Source organism: Phyllostomus discolor, chromosome 6, assembly GCF_004126475.2.
Source record: "Phyllostomus discolor isolate MPI-MPIP mPhyDis1 chromosome 6, mPhyDis1.pri.v3, whole genome shotgun sequence".
NCBI lineage: Eukaryota > Metazoa > Chordata > Mammalia > Chiroptera > Phyllostomidae > Phyllostomus > Phyllostomus discolor.
This window is the reverse complement of record NC_040908.2, coordinates 80,747,885-80,767,007: the sequence shown is the minus strand read 5'-3', so window position 1 is coordinate 80,767,007 and position 19,123 is coordinate 80,747,885. Positions and strand designations below refer to the sequence as shown.

Sequence of the window (19,123 nt, the reverse complement as noted above, 5' to 3'; positions counted from 1 at the left end):
CCAAAAACCAGCACCAGAAGGGCCCAATTTGCTTGTGGGTAGCGGGAAATGTGACTGAAAGCTGGCCAAGGGCAGAGCTAGTGCCACTATGCCCTCTTGAGCACCTCCCCCACCAAAACACAGTGATGTGGGTTGCCCTGTCCTGGTGAAAAAATAAGGCTCCACCTCTTGCAATGTAACAGGCAAGCTGAGATTTTAAAAATGGCCCAAATTAAAGAACAGAACAAAACTCCAAAAATAAAAGAACTAAGCAATGAAGAGACAGCCAGCCTATCAGATGCAGAGTTCAAAACACTGTTAATCACGATGCTCACAGAAATGGTTGAGTTTGGTCCCAAAATAGAGGAAAAAGTGAAGGCTATGCAAAGTGAAATAAAGAAAACTATACAGGGAACCAACAGTGAAGAGAAGGAAACCAGGACTCAAATCAACAATTTGGAACAGAAGAAAGAAATAAATATTCAACCAGAACAGAAGGAAGAAACAAGAATTCAAAAAAATGAGGAGAGGCTTAGGAACCTCCAGGACAACTTTGAAAATTCCAACATCTGAATGATAGGGGTGCCAGAAGGATAGGAACAAGAGCAAGAAATGGAAAACTTATCTGCAAAAATAATGAAGGAAAACTTCCCCAATCTGGGAAAGGATTAGACTACCAAGAAGTCCAGGAAGCTCAGAGAGTGCCAAAGAAGTTGGACCCAAGGAAGCACACACCAAGGCACATCATAATTACATTAGCCAAGACTGAAGATAAAGAGAGATTAAATCATAAAAGCGGTAAGAGAAAAGGAGACAGTTACCTACAAAGGAGTTCCCATAAGGCTGTCAGCTGATTTCTCAAAAGAAGCCTTACAGGAAGAAGGGGCTGGAAACAAGTATGCAAAGTCCTGACAAGCAAGGACCTACATCCAAGATTACTCTATCGGGCACTGCTATAGTTTAGAAAGGCAGATAAAATGCTTCCCAGATAAAGTCAAGTTAAAGGAGTTCATCATCAGCAAGCCCTTATTACAGATAATGTTAAAAGTACTTATCTAAGAAAAGATCAAAACTATGAACACTAAAAAAGACAACAAACTCACAACTGTCGACAACTGAACCTAAAAAAACACAAAAACAAAAACAAACTAAGCGAACAACTAGAACAGGAACAGAATAACAGAAATGGAGATCACATGGATGGTTATCAGTATGGAGGTGGGAAGGGGGAGAATGGGGAAAAAAGGACAGAAAATAAGAAGAATAAGCAGTAGGTACAAAATACACAGGGTGAGGTTAAGAATAGTATAGGAAATAGAGAAGCCAAAGAACTTACCTGTACCACCCATGGACATGAACTGAGGTTGGAGGGAAGGCTGGAGGGAATAGGGGTACCAGGTAGAGGAGGATAAAGGGGAGAAAAAAATGGGACCACTGTAATAGCATAATCAATAAAAAATATATTTTTAAACATTAAATAAAAAAATAAAAAACAAAACAATTATATCACTAATTTAAATGTATACAATGAACTCTAAATGCTTGAGCAATTTGATAACTATCATTCTCTATTTGAAAAGTGTAAGAATTTAATGATTTCCTACATGAAATGGTATTTTTTCCTTTGATATTATATTTCCATTTTTTCTACCATAATATTTTATTTTAATGCAATTTCTTATCATACTTTAACATAATATGCACATTTGTTATTTTTGTTATATTCAAAGTATTTCTTTTGGATTGAGTTACTGTTACTTAAAGTTGTTTAAAACTTATTCAATTGATTAAAACAATGCAAATATATTCCAGATTTTTATAATTAACCTAAGAAATAATTTCTGATTTTGAGGATGCAGTTCTCAATAAGATGTACATATACTTTAGTAAAGGGAAGCTCCACACCTGACACCAAAGTTTCAACTATCCCCTTGTTGAACCCTGGAGGATTTTATACCTCACAGAGAAACATGTATTGGGTTGGCCAAAAAGTCCGTATGTTTTTGCCATAAAATAAGACACATTTTTCATTTTTACCAATAACTTAATTGATTTGGATATTTTGAGTATGTTGGCTATCTCCTGGGTAGTAGAACACTGTTCTCAATTAATGTCTCAATTTGATGGCTATCAACTTCAACTGGTCTACCTGACTGTGGAACATCTTCCACCATGCAAGTTCCAGCACAAAATTCTGCAAACCACTGTTGACATGTTTGATCAGTCATAGCACCTTCTCCACACAGTGCACACATCTTTTTATGCATTTCAGTTGCATTTTTCCCTTTCTTGAAATAATAAAGCATAATATGCCAAAAATGTTGCACATTTTCTTCCATCTTCAATGTTAAAATGGCTACATAAAAATTCACCAATTTTGCTGTTTTTTTAAATGCATGCTGATATGACAGCTGTCACAATACAATTAAGTTGTTTCGAGGTTAAAGACAACTAAGCACTACTATAGCCATCTTACAGAAAAAAACAAATGAATTTTTTGGCTAACCCAATACAATGGTGAGATTCAAGAGTAGTAGAAGATATGACTTGTTCTTTTTTCAAGTGTAAGAAGACACAGAACTAAAGAGAGGGTAGAAAAGGAGAACCAGTATTATGCCAATGTTATCTTCAGACAAATCAGTTTTAGAAAAGAGAATAAATGAATGTTTAAAAAAACAGGAAATTCTCTTAAAACTATCCAGCCTATGCACCTTTAAACATGTAATGGATTTTTTGAGGGAGAGGGGTCAAATTTTTATTTCTGTTTAAGGATAAGGTGAGATGATCAATGTAAAACATGTACAACGGTGCCTGACAAATAGCTCAGGTATGTTTCACCCGCTATTAGGCAAATAACTATTTTCCACATCTTTCATACATTTATTTAATAATATTAAAGTCCTATTCAGAAATGACACTATGATTTATTTTTAAAACAAACATATAGCTCAGTCTGCCAAGAAAATAATAATGGTTTGAGACTGCTACTGTCTTGGTTCCATTTCTATACTCACAATGGCTTTTGTACCACAGAGATACAGATTAATTTAAGAAAAACTGGAAAGGCTTTTTATGCAAACCTAGAAAAAAGTATTTCACTTGTGAAAAATCTTATTTTTGACACTTGGATGAAAGCCCAGATTGACTTACTTTTAAAAATTAATACACTTAATTCTATAGATATAAGACCTGTTAAAACTTCATTTATAATTCATTATGACAGACTCTATCTCCCAATATTTACTAAAAAGGCCTGTGAGCTACATGTCCAAGACAGAATGGCAGAATTTTAGGATATCAAATCTAAAAGTCAGCACATCTGTTTCACTTAAAATTTTCATTGAGCCCTGGCTGGTGTGACTCAGTAGACTGCAAACCAAAGGGCTGCTGGTTCAATTACCAGTCAGGGCACATTCCTGGGTTGCCAGACAGGTCCCCAGCAGTAGGTGCTCAAGAGGCAACCACACACTGATGTTTCTCTTCTTCTCTTTCTCCCCCCCTTATCCTCTCCCTAAAAAATAAGTATATAAATTTTAAAAAATAAAAAAATACTTATTGATTTATCTGTGTGCTAATAAATTTGCCTGGTATCTAAGAAACTTTAACTCCATCCTTATTTGATTTATTTCTACCTCTACTCTGCCCACTAAGGTTACAGGGCACTGAGCAGTTATCAGGCTCAATTCTGAAGTTTTCCCCTTCTCCCAACTACGTTTTGTCTCACTTGGAACTCAAAATGTAAGAAACTATGTATATATCCCATCGTATCAGGCAAACAGGTATTGCTCGAAACCACATCATAGGAAGCTGGAGGATAAATTTTTTAAGCTATAATTCACATAATATAAAATTCATCCTTCTATCCCTGAGCACTTGTGGCTCAGCTGGCTGGGTGTCATCCCACAAAGCAAAAGGTGGCCAGTTGGATTCCTGGTCACGGCACATGCCTGGGTTGTGGGTTTGGTCCCTAGTCAGGTACATGTGAGAAGCAACTAATCCATGTTTCTCTCTCATATCGATGTTTCTCTCCCTCTCTTTCTCCCTCCCTTCCCCTCTTTCTAAAAATAAATAAATAAAATATTTTTAAAAATTCATCCTTTTAAAATGTGTAATTTTGGAGTTTTTTGTATATTCAGAAGGTTGTATAACCATCAACACTAATTCCAGAATATTTTCATCACTCCCAAAGGAAATTCTATACTCACTGGCAGTCACTCTTCATTCCCTATTCTTTCATTCCCTATAGCTGCAGGCAACCACTAATCTACTTTCTGTCTCTATAGATTTGCCTATTCTGGACATTTCACACAAATGAAATTATACAGAAGTACTCAGTCTTTCTGACTGGCCTCTTTCACTAAGCATATTGTTTTCAAGGTTCATCCACATCGTTGCATTATCACAGTACTTCATTCCTTTTTATGAACTATATTCCATTGCATGGAAATACCACATTTTTTTTAACCCAACCTTCAGCTGATGGGCATTTGGGTTGTATTTGCTTTTAAAATATTATGAATAATGCTACTATGAATATTTGTGTACATGTTTTTGCATGAATGTATGTTTCTGATTTCTTAGGTGTATACCTAGGAGTGGAATTGCTGGGTCACAGCCACTCTATATTTAACTTTTGAGGGAATTGCCAAACTGTTTTCTAAAGTAGCTGTACCATTTATATTCCTACCAGCATTGACTGAGGGTTTCAATTTGTGAAATAAATTTTATTTTCCAGGCTCTCTTCCTTTACAAGCCTACTGCCTTCCTTTACAAAATGAACATGAGAAAAATAAACTTTTTTTTCCCACATGCCAGTGTGTGTTTCACCAACTAGCTTATCTTACACAAATGTATTGTCTCAGAAGAACATAAGCATTAAAATGGAACAGAAATGGTATGGCTATAAGATATTGAGACTAGCTTTACCAACATGCTAAGATATTCCCATTTAAATGAAGTTGTATTCCCATCCCACTTTTGGAAACTCCTCTTTTAAAGTTAAAATCTGTCTTATAGCATCACATAGCCATATCCTTTTTGTTTTAAGAACCAGACACCATACTGCTCACATGATCACCCCCTCCCCCCCCCCCACACACACACAGTTTGTATTACAAACATGAATCCAAATGATTCCTGGCCACTTCCACAAATCTAATTCAAGAGGGAGGGAGAGAAAGACAGAGGGACAAAGAAAGAGAGGAAGAAAGGGAAGAAGGAAGAAAGGGGGACAGGGAGGGAGGGAAAGAAGGAGAGAATAGTTTTTCTCTTATGCCAAAGAATATTCTTCAAATGGAGTTGTTTGTTTTAAACATTTTAAAATATATTTTATTGATTATGCTATTACAGTTGTCCCATTTTTTCTCCCTTTATTTCCCTCCACCCTGTACCCTCCCCCCTACTAACATGCCCCCGCCTCCCACTCAAGTTCTCTGGCTTCTCCATTTCCTATTATTCTGAAACTCCTTCTGTTTTATACCTACCAATTATGCTTCTTATTCCCTGTCCTTTTTCCCCATTCTCCCCCTTCCCACTTCCCCACTAATAACCTTCCATGTGATCTCCATTTCTATGATTCTGTTTGTGTTCTAGTTGTTCGCTTAGTTTGTTTTTGTTTTTGTGTTTTTTTAGGTTCAGTTGTCAACAGTTGTGAGTTTGTTGTCTTTTTTAGTGTTCATAGTTTTGATCTTTTCTTAGATAAGTACTTTTAACATTATCTGTAATAAGGGCTTGCTGATGATGAACTCCTTTAACTTGACCTTATCTGGGAAGCATTTTATCTGCCTTTCTAAACTATAGCAGTGCCCGATAGAGTAATCTTGGATGTAGGGTCCTTGCTTGTCAGGACTTTGCATACTTGTTTCCAGCCCCTTCTTCCTGTAAGGCTTCTTTTGAGAAATCAGCTGACAGCCTTATGGGAACTCCTTTGTAGGTAACTGTCTCCTTTTCTCTTACCGCTTTTATGATTTAATCTCTCTTTATCTTCAGTCTTGGCTAATGTAATTATGATGTGCCTTGGTGTGTGCTTCCTTGGGTCCAACTTCTTTGGCACTCTCTGAGCTTCCTGGACTTCTTGGTAGTCTAATCCTTTCCCAGATTGGGGAAGTTTTCCTTCATTATTTTTGCAGATAAGTTTTCCATTTCTTGCTCTTGTTCCTATCCTTCTGGCACCCCTATCATTCAGATGTTGGAATTTTCAAAGTTGTCCTGGAGGTTCCTAAGCCTCTCCTCATTTTTTTGAATTCTTGTTTCTTCCTTCTGTTCTGGTTGAATATTTATTTCTTTCTTCTGTTCCAAATTCTTGATTTGAGTCCTGGTTTCCTTCTCTTCACTGTTGGTTCCCTGTATAGTTTTCTTTATTTCACTTTGCATAAGCCTTCACTTTTTCCTCTATTTTGGGACCAAACTCAACCATTTCTGTGAGCATCGTGATTAACAGTGTTTTGAACTCTGCATCTGATAGGCTGGCTCTCTTCATTGCTTAGTTCTTTTTCTTTTTGCGGGGGGGGCGGGGGGAATTTTGATATGTTCTTTCATTTGGACCATATTTCTTTGTCTCGGCACACCAGTCTGGATGAAAGTTTCTTCTTTTATTCTCTGGTTGTTGGACTTCCATGCAGTCATATTTTCTGCCAATTCTGTGTTTTTTGTTTTTGTTTTTTGGGGTTTTGCTTTTAAATTTGTTGTTGTCTTTATTTTGGTTGTGCAGGGAGGCAAACTGTATCTACCTATACCTCCATATTGGCTGGAAGTCCCAAAGTGGAGTTTTAAAATGAATCTTATCCTGGGAGAAGCTGGGGAAAGGTACACAGGAGTATTCTGATATTTCCTGTGTGTCTGTGACTATTTCAAAATAAAAAGTTGTTAAAATATAGACCCCCAAAAAAGAGGCAGAATTTCAAAAGGAAAATGGGGAAAGAATAAAAATTATTCTCAATAGCAAAAAAGGGAAAATGTAATCCATATTCCAGGAATCACAACTAACCTAGATAATCCACAAAGTTCATTCTAGGGTACAATGGAAGATAAATTTAGAAAAGGTAACAGGAATCAGACTGTGGAGCGTCCTGAATGTCAAACTAAAGAGTTTGTAACTTACCCTATATACAATGGAGTACTTTGGGGGGACTTTTTAATAATATGTGAGAAAAACCAAAGCAGGGCTTTTGAAAGATTAATATGGCAGTAATATAGAGGACAGACTGGAGGGAAGAGCCAGCGTGCAGGCAGAATGACCCATTACTATTGCAATAGCCCAGGCATGGTGGGGTGGTAAGGGTTGGCAACAGAACTAGACCATACAGGATGTACTATTCTGGAACTGTCCATAAAAATGAAGCCCGTATCTGGGATTCATCCTAAGTTCTTTATCATATTTACAATATAGAAATCTTTTCTCTGAATCATTGAAAGAGAACATTTTAACATTTCAATCTTCAGCAGGCTTGTAAGAATAAAGGTGAAAAGGCGAATATCCAACAAAACAAAACAAAACAAAACAAAACAAAACAAAACAAAATAGATCTGATAGTAAGTAGACTTTCTAGTCTTGGACCGTGTCCCTCTAAGCAAACAATGTTAGAGGCTCTTAATCTTCTTCCCAGTGACTGCGTGCCATAAGTTGCCTTCTGCCTGTTATATGTAGGAAGCTTCATTGTAACAACAAATTTCTGGTTGAAGAGCTCACTGAGGTCCTGAACAAACAGCTTTGTGTTTCTAATGTCACACTTCCAGAAAGCAGTCATTTACAAGAAATGACTGTAAGATACTGACTGTTGACATGCAGGAGGACCTGATGCTTTATTATGGCCTAAGCAAATAGCACAACCCATTAAATGTCTATTGTAGACCCACTATGTACTAGATACTGATGACACAAGAATGACTAAAACAGGCCTGCTTTCAAAGAAGACACAGTCTATTGGGAAAAACACACAAAAAAATGTAATTATAATACAAAGTGGTAAATGCTATTACAGAGGTATGTAACAAATGCTTACTTAAGTATGCACAGGATCTATTCAAAGCATTTTTTTATATTAATTCACTTAATCCTCACCCTAAAACTAGTATTACTCAGTTTATATAGATCAGAAAATGGAGGCAAAGGTAGATTAAAAAGTTTTATCCCAGTTCTACAACTACGTTATTTAACCGAGGCTGTTTAGCTCCTAACTCTGGGTGAAGGACCAATTATTGGTGCCTGGAAGGGTGGTTAAGGCTAAAGAGACAAAAGAGTAGATATCATAGTTGAGACTCACAACTGAAAGATGACCAAGAATTCACCAGACAGACAAGGTGTTTTGGGTGGAGAGTTGGGTACTTATTTGCAGAGTAATTTAGGAGGCAGCATTCTAAGCAAAAAGAATGCAGAAGCAGCAGTACCAGGAGAGAGACAAAGGCCTAAGAGTTTGGAATGTGTTTGGTGCAATCAAAGAATAGTCAGTAATCTACTCACAAGTGTTAGATTCCTAAGTCCCAGGAACAAGAGATGAGGCTACAAAAAAGAAGACTGCAGTGTTGTGGGCCTTACAGGCTTTATATTTTAGGTCAGAGGGACACATCTAAGGCTTTTACCACTGAGTGATATGAGCATATCTGCCTTCTGTACAGACAAATCAGAATGAAAGATGAAAGGTGGCCCTGAGGCCAGGAGACCAATTAGGAAGTCATACAATAATTCTGTCAAGAAATGATAAGGAATACAATGCAAACAAATGCTTATGAAGTAAAATCAACAGTACTTAGTGACTAAATGCATGTGAAACATAAAGAAAACAGACCAGAAAAGCATTTGTGAAACTCTTGTTCTGGGCAAAACAAAACAAAAAGATCAATTTTAAGAGGAATAATAATAATATCCCTATATTTCTTTTTTAAAATCCTCCCCTGAGGACCTATTTATTTATGAGAGAGATAAACATCAATGTGAGATTAATCAGTTGCCTCCCATACATGCCCCAACCAGAGATCAAACCCACAACTGATATTCCTATATTTCTTAAGCTATTATTATATACCTATACTATGCCAAAAACTTTTATAAGAATTACCTCATTTAATATTAATAAGGTAAGTTCTATTATTATCACCCTTTCAAGAATGAAGAAATTGAACCTTAAAGAAAATAAGTAATTTATTTGAGGCCACAGTCACTAGGCACTGAAGCCACAGAAACACTCAGACCTCAGATAGAGTTTATGGTATCTGGGAGGTATGCAAATACAGGTCTCTAATAGGCAGCTAAATATCTTTGTATGGACTTTAAGAAAGCTGGGAGTCTTAGAGATACAGAGTATAATACCAACACAACTATACTTTTTTATCACTATTCCTATTACTAGTATTTATTAAGTACTTCCTATAATAGGACACTGTCTAAATATTTTATATAAATTATTTCATCTAATCCACACAATCATGAAGTAGATGACAGTCTGGTCTGACCCTGCATAGAGGCACCCCAGCCAGCAAGACAGGATATTGGAACAAATAGACCAGGGTGGGACAGCACCCACATAATGGATCACGGAAAGGATAGTTCCAGAACTAGAAAGCTGTGGGAACAAGTCCCAGGAACAAGAGAGCCATGGGATAGAAACAACCAACAAGAGAAGGAAGAAAGTAGAGCAGTTCAAAGTAACCAATTACAAGACTACTTCTCCATAATGTGTGTGTGTGTGTGTGTGTGTGTGTGTGTGTGTGTTCTTCAAAAACCCTATACAGAATCACCAAGGTGGGAACTGGTCTGAGCTGGGAACTGGCCTCTGCTTGGCTGCTTCCCCTCCCTCACTCCAAGAAACTCTGCTTTCAATAAACCCCTTGCTTTGCTATTAGCTTGCTGTTTTCTCGTGGTTCCTCAGCAGCTCCAATCTCAGAGTAGTTACCACTATCCTCACTCTTTGAGAGAAAGAAACAGAGAGATGAAGTATCTCATTCAGATCTCTGAGAGAAAATAATGAAATCAGATTCAAATGCAGATCTTTTTAATCTAGAAGTATAACAGGGTGCAGCGAGGGCCCTCCCACCAAAAAGGGATTTGTAATGGGGCCCAGAACACAGGGTGTCCAGGAAATATTAAAAATATAGGATGCCCTCACTCCCACAAGTCTGAACTGGGGGGATGGGACACATGGAGCAGGGCCATTGAGTTATTTTGCATACCAACAGTTTTGCAGATAACCTCTCGAGTGGTCATTTAACATATCTGTAACTTTTAACTGGTTTCATGAATACGTTAAATAGCTGTGGCATGTGCTTTGTTTGAGGCAGGGAGAAAGGAATGACTTCCACCCAGGATATAACTGAGAGGCAACTCCCCCTGGTTACAGAGCTTGCATGAGAGCTTGGAGAAGATCTGGTCTATACCACAGGGCCACACCTTCTGGGACTTACTATGGCAGCCCAGAAAAGCTGGAAAAATAGGGAATGCTGGCAGAAGTAGCCAATTGTGGAAGAAGTCGGAAAGAGGGATACAGAGGAAAATTCACGTCAGGATTTAAACCCAGGCATGGCACTCACGCGGGTCAGAACCACACAGCTTTGGTTCCCCCTTTGCCACATGATTTAGAAAGCAGGAGAGGCCTTGCAGGGAAGGAAAGGGGTAAAAGGACTCTTGCTGGTGGTCCAGGAGAAGGTGTCACGTGGTTTTAGATGAAGAACTGGAGATCCCAGTGACACAGCTGATGATGGAGTGGAAACCGCAGGAGGCCTGCCAGCCAAGCCAGATTACTAGGAAGAACCAGGGGCTACCTGAGCCACAGACTTCTATTTCTTTCCCTGATATAGGGTACCTTGGGCTAGACAAAGGGGGGAAGGAAAGACTGTGTATGTTTGAGGATGTTTTAAGGGACTTTGGGATTTTAATGAAGATATTAAGTCATTACTCTAAATCTGTACAACTTTTGAATAAATAGTTCCTTTCCTTTTCACCAGTCTCTGGCATTGAGAGCCACAATTCCCTGGCAGTGGACAAGGCAAACCTAGTACAGGGGGACCTCAGGAAAAAGGGAGGTCCTTCCGGTAACAGTATATTACCCACCGCCCCCCCACGCATCCATTCTGTAACAGAAGAGGGAAAGGAAGAGAAAGTGGGACTGAAGATGGGTTGGGAGGAAGGGTTCCAAGGACTGAATTCAGAAGAATATAATCACTTACAAAGCAGGCAGAGAAACAGTCGCAAAGGGATTTAAGAAGCAGTAGTGCCCTGGCCAGGTAACTCAGTTGGCTGGAGGATCATCCAGAAGCCACACGAATTGCAGGCTGGATCCCCATCAGGGCATATACAAGAAGCAACTAGTGAATGCATAAATAAGCAGAATAAATTGATGTTTCTCTCCTCTCCCCCGTCTCTCTCTCTCTCTCTCAAAATCAGTTTAAAAAAAAGTTATTTTAAAAAAGTACTAGTAGGTCAATGAAGTAAGAAAAAACAGAAGATACTCCTGTTTTGAAAACTAAAGGAAAAGAAATTTTTAAAAACAGGGTAATTAGTTTCACATTATACAAATAGCTCAGAACAAGAGTTTAAATTAGGTAACTAGGACAGATACAGGGTAGGGCAAAAGTAGGTTTACGTTGTGAGTACACAAAACAGAGTGTATTCTTGTATTATTATTTATTAATTACTATATTATTTTCAATACAAGCAATAGTAAATCTACTTTTGCCCGACCCTGTATAAGATTACCATGGGTGGAGGAAAGAAAAGAAAGTGAAGCAGAAATTTAGTGGTAAAAAGAGTTACTAGCAGGGCTCAGTGAACTTTTTCTCTAAGCTTTATGGGTCATGCACTGTCCCACATTTGCTTTTTCTTTAACAACATTTTAAAGATATAAAAAGCATTTTAGCTGGGTTATACAAAAATCAGGCTGCAGGACAGATATGAGCAGCTGGTGGTAGCTTCCCATCCTTTCTTAAGCATGGTGGTCAAGAGCACCAACTCTGGAACCAGGCTGACTGAATTAATCCTCAGACAGTCACTCTCTAGGTGCCCTTGGGCCAGTCACTTAACTTCTCTGTATCTGGGTTTCCATACCTGTAAAAGATAATAACTACCTTGAGGGTTGCTATAACAAATAAGTACAGGGACAAAAACTAGGGGGTGGGGTGGTAATGGGAAGGAAGTGGGGAGGGTTGGGTGGGTGGGCTGGAGTGGGAGTAAAAGGGAGAAAACTGTACTTGAACAATAATTAAAATAAAATAAAATAAAAAAAGAAAGAAGTACAAGTAAAATGCCTAGCTAGAGAAAAGCCGTACCACTGGGAGGATTTGTTAGATTATAAGCAGACAGAAGAGAGCCAACAGGAGATGTATTAAGTGGAAAAAGAATGATTAATTTTTAAAAAGCAGCAAAGAAGAAATGGAGGAATGGGATCAGAACAGTGCAGGTGAATACAAGATACAACAGGCTCTATCCCAACTGCTAATGAAAGTATAAACTGGTTTGGAGACGAGCCTGCCAACTTTGATCAAAATTTCAAATGTGTACATCTTTTGAGCCTTTCACCTCTTCTAAAACTTGGCTGTACATATATATGCAAACACGTATAAAGCTATGAATTTAGTGTTGACAAAAATAAAAAAATAGAAATAAAAGTCCATTAATAGAGAAAGGTAAAATAAAGTAATGCACAGCTAAACAACATAATCTTACACAGCCATTTAGAGGAAAGATAAAACTATGCTAGTTTGGAAAGATTTCTATAATTTTTATTAAACTTTTATTTTGAGATAATTATAGTAATAGAAGAATTAAAGCAGAGCTCCCATGTAACCTGTATATAGTTCCCCTCAATGATGACATTTTGCAAATCTATAGTACAATATTATAATTTAATTTTTAATATAAAAACAGAATAGCATGCATATTATAGATACTCCCTTTTGTGTACTTTAAGCATCCATATGATGGTTCAAATGTAGGAAAAATTTTAGTTTTAGATAAAAGCTAATAAGCTTAGTGATCATTGTATATAAAAAGTTATTGTTTCAGAAACTGAAGGTATGACCCATCCTGACTCCAGGATCATAAGCAGTCTCACCTTTGTGCCTCAAGAAGACAGTAGGCAATCAAGATAGTATCTGAGCCATTGTGTTCCAAGATGAGACGTCCACCACCCAGGACACAGATGAATGAATGCTGCAGCTTTTTATCTGATTAACTTTTTCCCTGAATTCCAATCCTCTTACCCCATACTTTTCTTCTTATAAAAAGGGCTGGTTGAAAATAGAATTGAAGACGGTGTGAAAGGGTACAAACCTGCCATCTTCTCAGATTGCTGGCCATTTGAATAAAGTGCCCATAAAGATTCAAACCCCATCTCTACTTATTGGGTCTGGTAGGTGAAAGGCAACACAAATACCGGCTTTTCTGGTTTCATATACAGTTTGTGTACAAGGACCCCCCCAAACTGAGTTTATTTATCAAAAATTGTGTATTTATTCTTACATGTTTAAACTTCAGTCACTATCAAAGTACTCTCCAACTGATGCAATAAACCTATCAAGATATTTTTTTCCACTGCTCAAAACAGTTTTTGTGAACTCATTGATTTTGATACCTTTAAGTGTTTCTGCCATTTTTTGTTTTACCTCCTCCACATGGGCAAAATGTTTCCCTTTGAGGACTTTTTGCATCCAGGGAAACAAACAAAAATAAAGTTACTCAGGGCAATATCAGGTAAATGGAGGGTGGCACAAGGGGATCATGCTATTTTGGCAGCGAGGGAAGGTGTGCTTGTAAATCACCAGTCATAAAATAAAAAACATGTTGCTCTTTCAAAAAAAATTCACTTACTGTCTCTTACTCTCAAATCAGTGAAACTGACCTCCCTGTGAAGAGGCAGGGTGATAAAATAAGACAAGAAGACCCTATGGATCTTTAATTATTTAGCCTAAGGGGAACGACCAACCACCAAATGGAACAAAACCACCTCTAATAGGCTAATAATTTAGGTTGGGATGACCTCAGAGCACAAAAAAAACTCCGAATGATTATAAATTTAGATTTACCCGTTGAAACAGTACCATTTATTAATCCAGAATTTTTGATCAACAGAACAAGTTACCCTAGGGATAACAGCAGAATCCTATTTAAGAGACCCTACTCAAGCCAAACGGCCTCTCACAACACCACCTGGCACACAGATACAGATGGGCTCCTTGAACACTCACCTAGCAGGGGAAGAAGCCTGTGCTGCAAGGGGCTCGCCCTCCAGAACATAATTCGGTTTTAGGGGGGTCACCCTGTAATGGGATACAGAGCAGGGGTCCCCTGAAAATAGCAGAGCGTATTCCCTACAAGGGAATTCCCCTTGATTGGGGGAAGAAGGAACTGGATGCTCCGGTTTAAGATACTTTGCATAACAATAGCAAGAGCCATGCCTTTCTTGAAGGGAAGAGTACTACAGCCCAGGACAAAAGGTGTACCTGACTTTAACAACCTATAGTGAGTGACTTGTGACACAGCCAGAGGAGGCAGATGCCCACCCCAGATGCCCCTGTGTCACTGGGAACTGTTGCCCTGACTAAAGAGGGCAGCTGAAAGAAGGTAAAATATACTGGGCAACTGGCAAAAATGGTTAATGCTAACACATCATAGGATGAGTCAGGTATGAGGTCACACAGGGAGTTTCCAGGCTAAGCATTAAAAAGAGGGCAGGGTGAAAAAGAAGGGAGTCGGCCACAAGGTCTAGTGTGTAAGGGGGAGACCATACAGTTTAGAATAAGAGCATGCCACAAGGTCTGGAGTAAGAAACAGCAGGCCCACAAGGAACCTTGCCTGGAGAAGACAGCAGCAAAGCTGAGGGAGTTGTGCAGGGACCTGCCTAACCAACCATGGATTCATAGGAGATGCTTGGAGCTGAACTAAACTGTGAACAGGAATGCTGAGTTGCAGACTTCTGTTTCTCTGAAGGACATACAGAGAAGTCACTCTCTTGGGACATGTGCCTCCCTGGACTCCACCATGATCCAGTGTAACACGGCGTATGTTTTCCTAAACTACTACATAGAAGCTGAGAACAGTGCACCCTGGATCCTGAAGGAGAGAGGTGCTGTAAGAGGATGGTGGCTCTGAAACAATGAGTGCACATTCCAAAGAGAATGGGGATCTGTTTACAGGACTGGCTTAAGAACAGATTAAAAAATGGGGAACTTCTGGGAATGGTTTTGACTTATAGCCTTTTGGGGAACAAGGAAAATGCTAGGGCTCATGGGAGAAGAGAGCTCTGAGCAGGAGTGCTCCCACTGCCCCTCTGCCCACCCTGCCCCCTCTCTGGGGTTAGAACCCTGTAAATAAAAACCTGTTTCCTTCAACACTAATTGATGGGTCATGTGTCAAGGCACCATGTAGCTGAGCCCCAGCTTGTTCGGTTACACCCCCTTACATATTTAACTGCTGGCAGTTGATACCTCTGGAAAGTGAGAAAGGTGACGAAAGGAAGAAAGCAGAGGAGGACATTTACTTTCTGTACAGTTACACTAATGTTTTTATAACACACATATATTATTTTTAGGTTATAAAAGGTAAACAGGTAGAGGGGTAAGGGGTTAAATTTTGAAATAAATAGAGGCACCATTCTTTCAAACAAGGGGATTTAATGTTTAGAAGCAGAGGGGAAGAAGACTGAGGAAGATCACACTGAAAGCTTCTATTTACTCAATTAAGTGATTTATTGTTATAGCCTATATTACTCATTGCCAGTCTATGTCCTACACATGGGAGAATCAAAAATTAACCAGACAAGTGCAATCTCTGAACTCAAGGAACTTAGAGCCTATATGAACACTAACCAAAAATCACACTATTAAAATTACCATTACAGTACAAGCACAGTAGTTTACAACCTCACTGCCTGGGTTCAAATCCCAATACTGCTACCAAATGGCTATGTGACTTTGAACAAATGACCTAACACTCTTTGCTTCAGTTTCCTCATCTGTATTTACAAATTATGTAGAATAGTGCCTGGCACACAATAAACTGCTGATGCAACTCTCATTATTATTAGTTATTTCAGGGAGGATCTAATCTATCTTCAATCCAATGGAAAGCCAGGAAAAGCTTCTCTGAAAAAGTAACATAGAGATAATTTCCAACGATGAACACAAATTAAACACCAAAAGAGAAAAACTGGCAGAGGGAAGAACATAATCAAAGACGCTATGCTAGAATGAGCCTGGCATAATAAGGATCTGAAAAAAAGGCCAGTGAAGCTCTGAGAGGAGAGAGATGAGTGTGGAAAACTAAAAAGGCATGATAAACTTAAGAATTTTATCTTTACCTGAAAAACAAAAGGTATGATACAAGAAATAACAAAGATTTTGTTAGGTTTTTTAAATTTCTTTTATTTATTGATTGATTGATTTTAGAGAGAGAAGGAGAAAGGAAAAAGAGATAAAGATCAATTTGTTGTTCCACCTACTTAAGCATTCACTGGTTGTTTTTTGTATGTGCCCTTACCAGGGAACAAACCTACAACTTTAGCATAACCAACTGAGCTACCCGACTAGGACCTAGTTGGGTTTTTCTTTTTAATCACTTTCCTCGAGTATGGGGTCTCCTGTGATGAAGAGAGATGAACCTGAGCTTATCAGAAATGGGTAAATATTTTGAAAGCATAGTCATTCTGATGAAGCAGAAAATAAATCAACTCCAGACAAGAAACTGCTCAGGAGAGTACTATAAGCACAGATGAGGGCAGAACTCATGAATCAATAACAGAGTTAATGTGATTCAATCATTTCTTCACACCCTAGAGCAGGAACACAGAAAATAGACAGTGCTGTTAATCCATAGCTGGATGGACTATCCAGGGCACGGCATGTGGGAGAGAAGAAAAAAGTGCAGAACTGAGGATACTCTTGACTGACAGTGACCAACCATCGTGTTCATATGCCATAAAGTGATGCCAGGAAAAAAGTTACAAATTTGAAGGCAGGGAAGATTTAAGGGGTTGTAAACCTCAGTGAAGTCTTAGAATAAATTCAACAAATGGCAAAACTGGAAAAATCAGAAAATTTTCAGAGAGAAAAATTTCCAAATTCATGATTTCAGAGGTAGAAGCCTGAATGGCCACAGGAATAGACTGTTACAGACAAATGGAGGGAGAGATACCATAAATAATGTGTTTTTAAGTGTCTGGATTAAAACAGAGATTCCTTGCTAAAAATAAATCATAACCTATTCATTTAGCCAAATAATTTTCAAGGACTTCCCTGAAGCCATTCCTGACAAAAGTTCTTAGACATACAGAGAAGGAGATTTTCTTAACTTGATTATTTGTCACAACTGGAGAGCAAACATCCTGGTAATGGTAAAAACTAAAGCACAGAACAAGCCACAAACAAAGAAAATCTTTGCAAAACATATATCTGATGAAGGACTGGCATCCAAAATATACAAAGAACTCTTAAAACTCAACAATAAGGAAACAAAAAGACCTAATTAAAAATGGTCAAAAGATCTGAATGTCACCAAAAAAGATACACAGATAGCAAATAAGCATATGAAAAGATGATCTACATCATGTTATTAGGGATTTGCAAATTAAAAACAAGATACCACACTATATACCTATTAGAATGGCAAAAACCCAAAATGCTGAATAAAAATGTGGAACAACAGGAACTCACATTCATTGCTGGTAGGAATGCAAAATGGCACAGCCACTATCAAAGACAGTTTGGCAATTTCTTATTAAACTAGACACACTCTTATCATATTGTTTTTACCATAAACACAATCACACTTCTGTATTTACCCAAATGAGTGAAAACTTAGTCTACACAAAAATCTGCATCACGGTGTTTATAGCAGCTTTATTCATGATTGTCAAAACTTGGAAGCAATCAAAATGTCCTTCAGCAGGTGAGTGGATAAATAAACAGGTACATCCTGACTATGGGATATTATTCAGTTATAAAAAGAAATGAGCTATTGCTAAGTGAAAGAAGCCAATCTGAAAAGGTTGCATAGTGTATGAATCCAACTATATGACATTCTAGAAAAGGTAAAATTATGGGAACGGAATCAAGAGCAGTGTTTGACAGGGTTTGGGAGAGGGAGGAGATGAAGAGGTGCAGCATGGGAAATTTTTAAGGCAGTAAAAGTATTCTGCAGTATCTTATAATGGTAGGTACATGACATTATGTATTTGTCTAAATCAACATAACCATCCAAAGATAAAATGTGGGCCCTAATGTAAACTATGGACTTAGTTAATAATAATGTATCGATACTGGCTCATCAAGTATAACAAATGTACCACACTAATGATAGATTATTATTAGGGAAGAGAGGGAGAGGTAAAGACGTATATGGGAATTATCTGTACTTCCTGATCAATTTTTCTGTAAATAAAGTCTATTAATTTAAAGCAAAAACTAAAAGCATTATTACCACTAAGTCACAGAGAGAAAATAATGTCCCCCATTGGCCAGGAAATATATTCAAAGAGGTTAAAGTTCCAAATTCTGGTTCTTCCACTTACTGGCTGTATCACTTTGGAAAAACTATAAACTCTGCTAAGTCTCAGTTTCTTCACTGGTAAATTAGGGGTAATAATCATCATGGAGTTAAGATTAAATGAGTTCATACATGTAAAGCACTTAGAACAGTGACTAGAACAAATTAAATATTCAATAAATATTTACTCCCTGTTACTCAAAGTAAGGTCTATAAGCCTATTAATCTACATTATTTGGGGGCTTGTTGGAAATGCAGGGCCACCTACAGAATCTGCATTTTAGTTAAGACCGCCTAGGTAATTTTTCTGGGCTTTATACAAAGTCAAGAAACACTGTATCAGGCGGTATTATCAACAAAGCTATTCTTCAACACTGCCACTAAAAAAGGAGCATAAATACTGGAAGAGTCCAAATTATTATTTCCTAATGATTATAATATACACTTTAAAAAGAGAATCAACTGTAATATTAGATAATGAAGTTTTGAAACATACTGTAAAGTGACAGTGTACATGTAGAATAGGTACACAAATGAGTATCCTTTCTTAAAGAGCATATGTAAAAGGAAAAAGGACTCAAGGATATGAACAACAATGTGGTGATTGCTGGGGGAGGAGAGTATAAGGGGACTAAATGGTAATGGAAAAAATACAATAAAAATTAAATTTTTTTCAAA

At 37.9% G+C, this 19,123-nt stretch overlaps 1 protein-coding gene and 2 long non-coding RNA genes across 10 annotated transcripts in view; 1 reads left to right on the top strand and 2 right to left on the bottom strand.

The window, feature by feature from the left end:
• The window catches only part of SIK3 (SIK family kinase 3), a 295,493-nt gene that overhangs the window by 226,677 nt on the left and 49,693 nt on the right, over positions 1-19,123 (bottom strand). The gene's annotated exons all lie outside the window — the stretch shown is intronic.
• LOC118501474 lies at positions 9,846-10,770 on the bottom strand. Its single transcript, XR_004904101.1, has 2 exons — positions 10,732-10,770; positions 9,846-10,089 (listed from the first exon to the last, which is right to left on the bottom strand). It is a non-coding gene; the product is annotated as an uncharacterized LOC118501474 (long non-coding RNA).
• LOC118501476 lies at positions 11,372-12,567 on the top strand. Its single transcript, XR_004904103.1, has 2 exons — positions 11,372-12,057; positions 12,197-12,567. It is a non-coding gene; the product is annotated as an uncharacterized LOC118501476 (long non-coding RNA).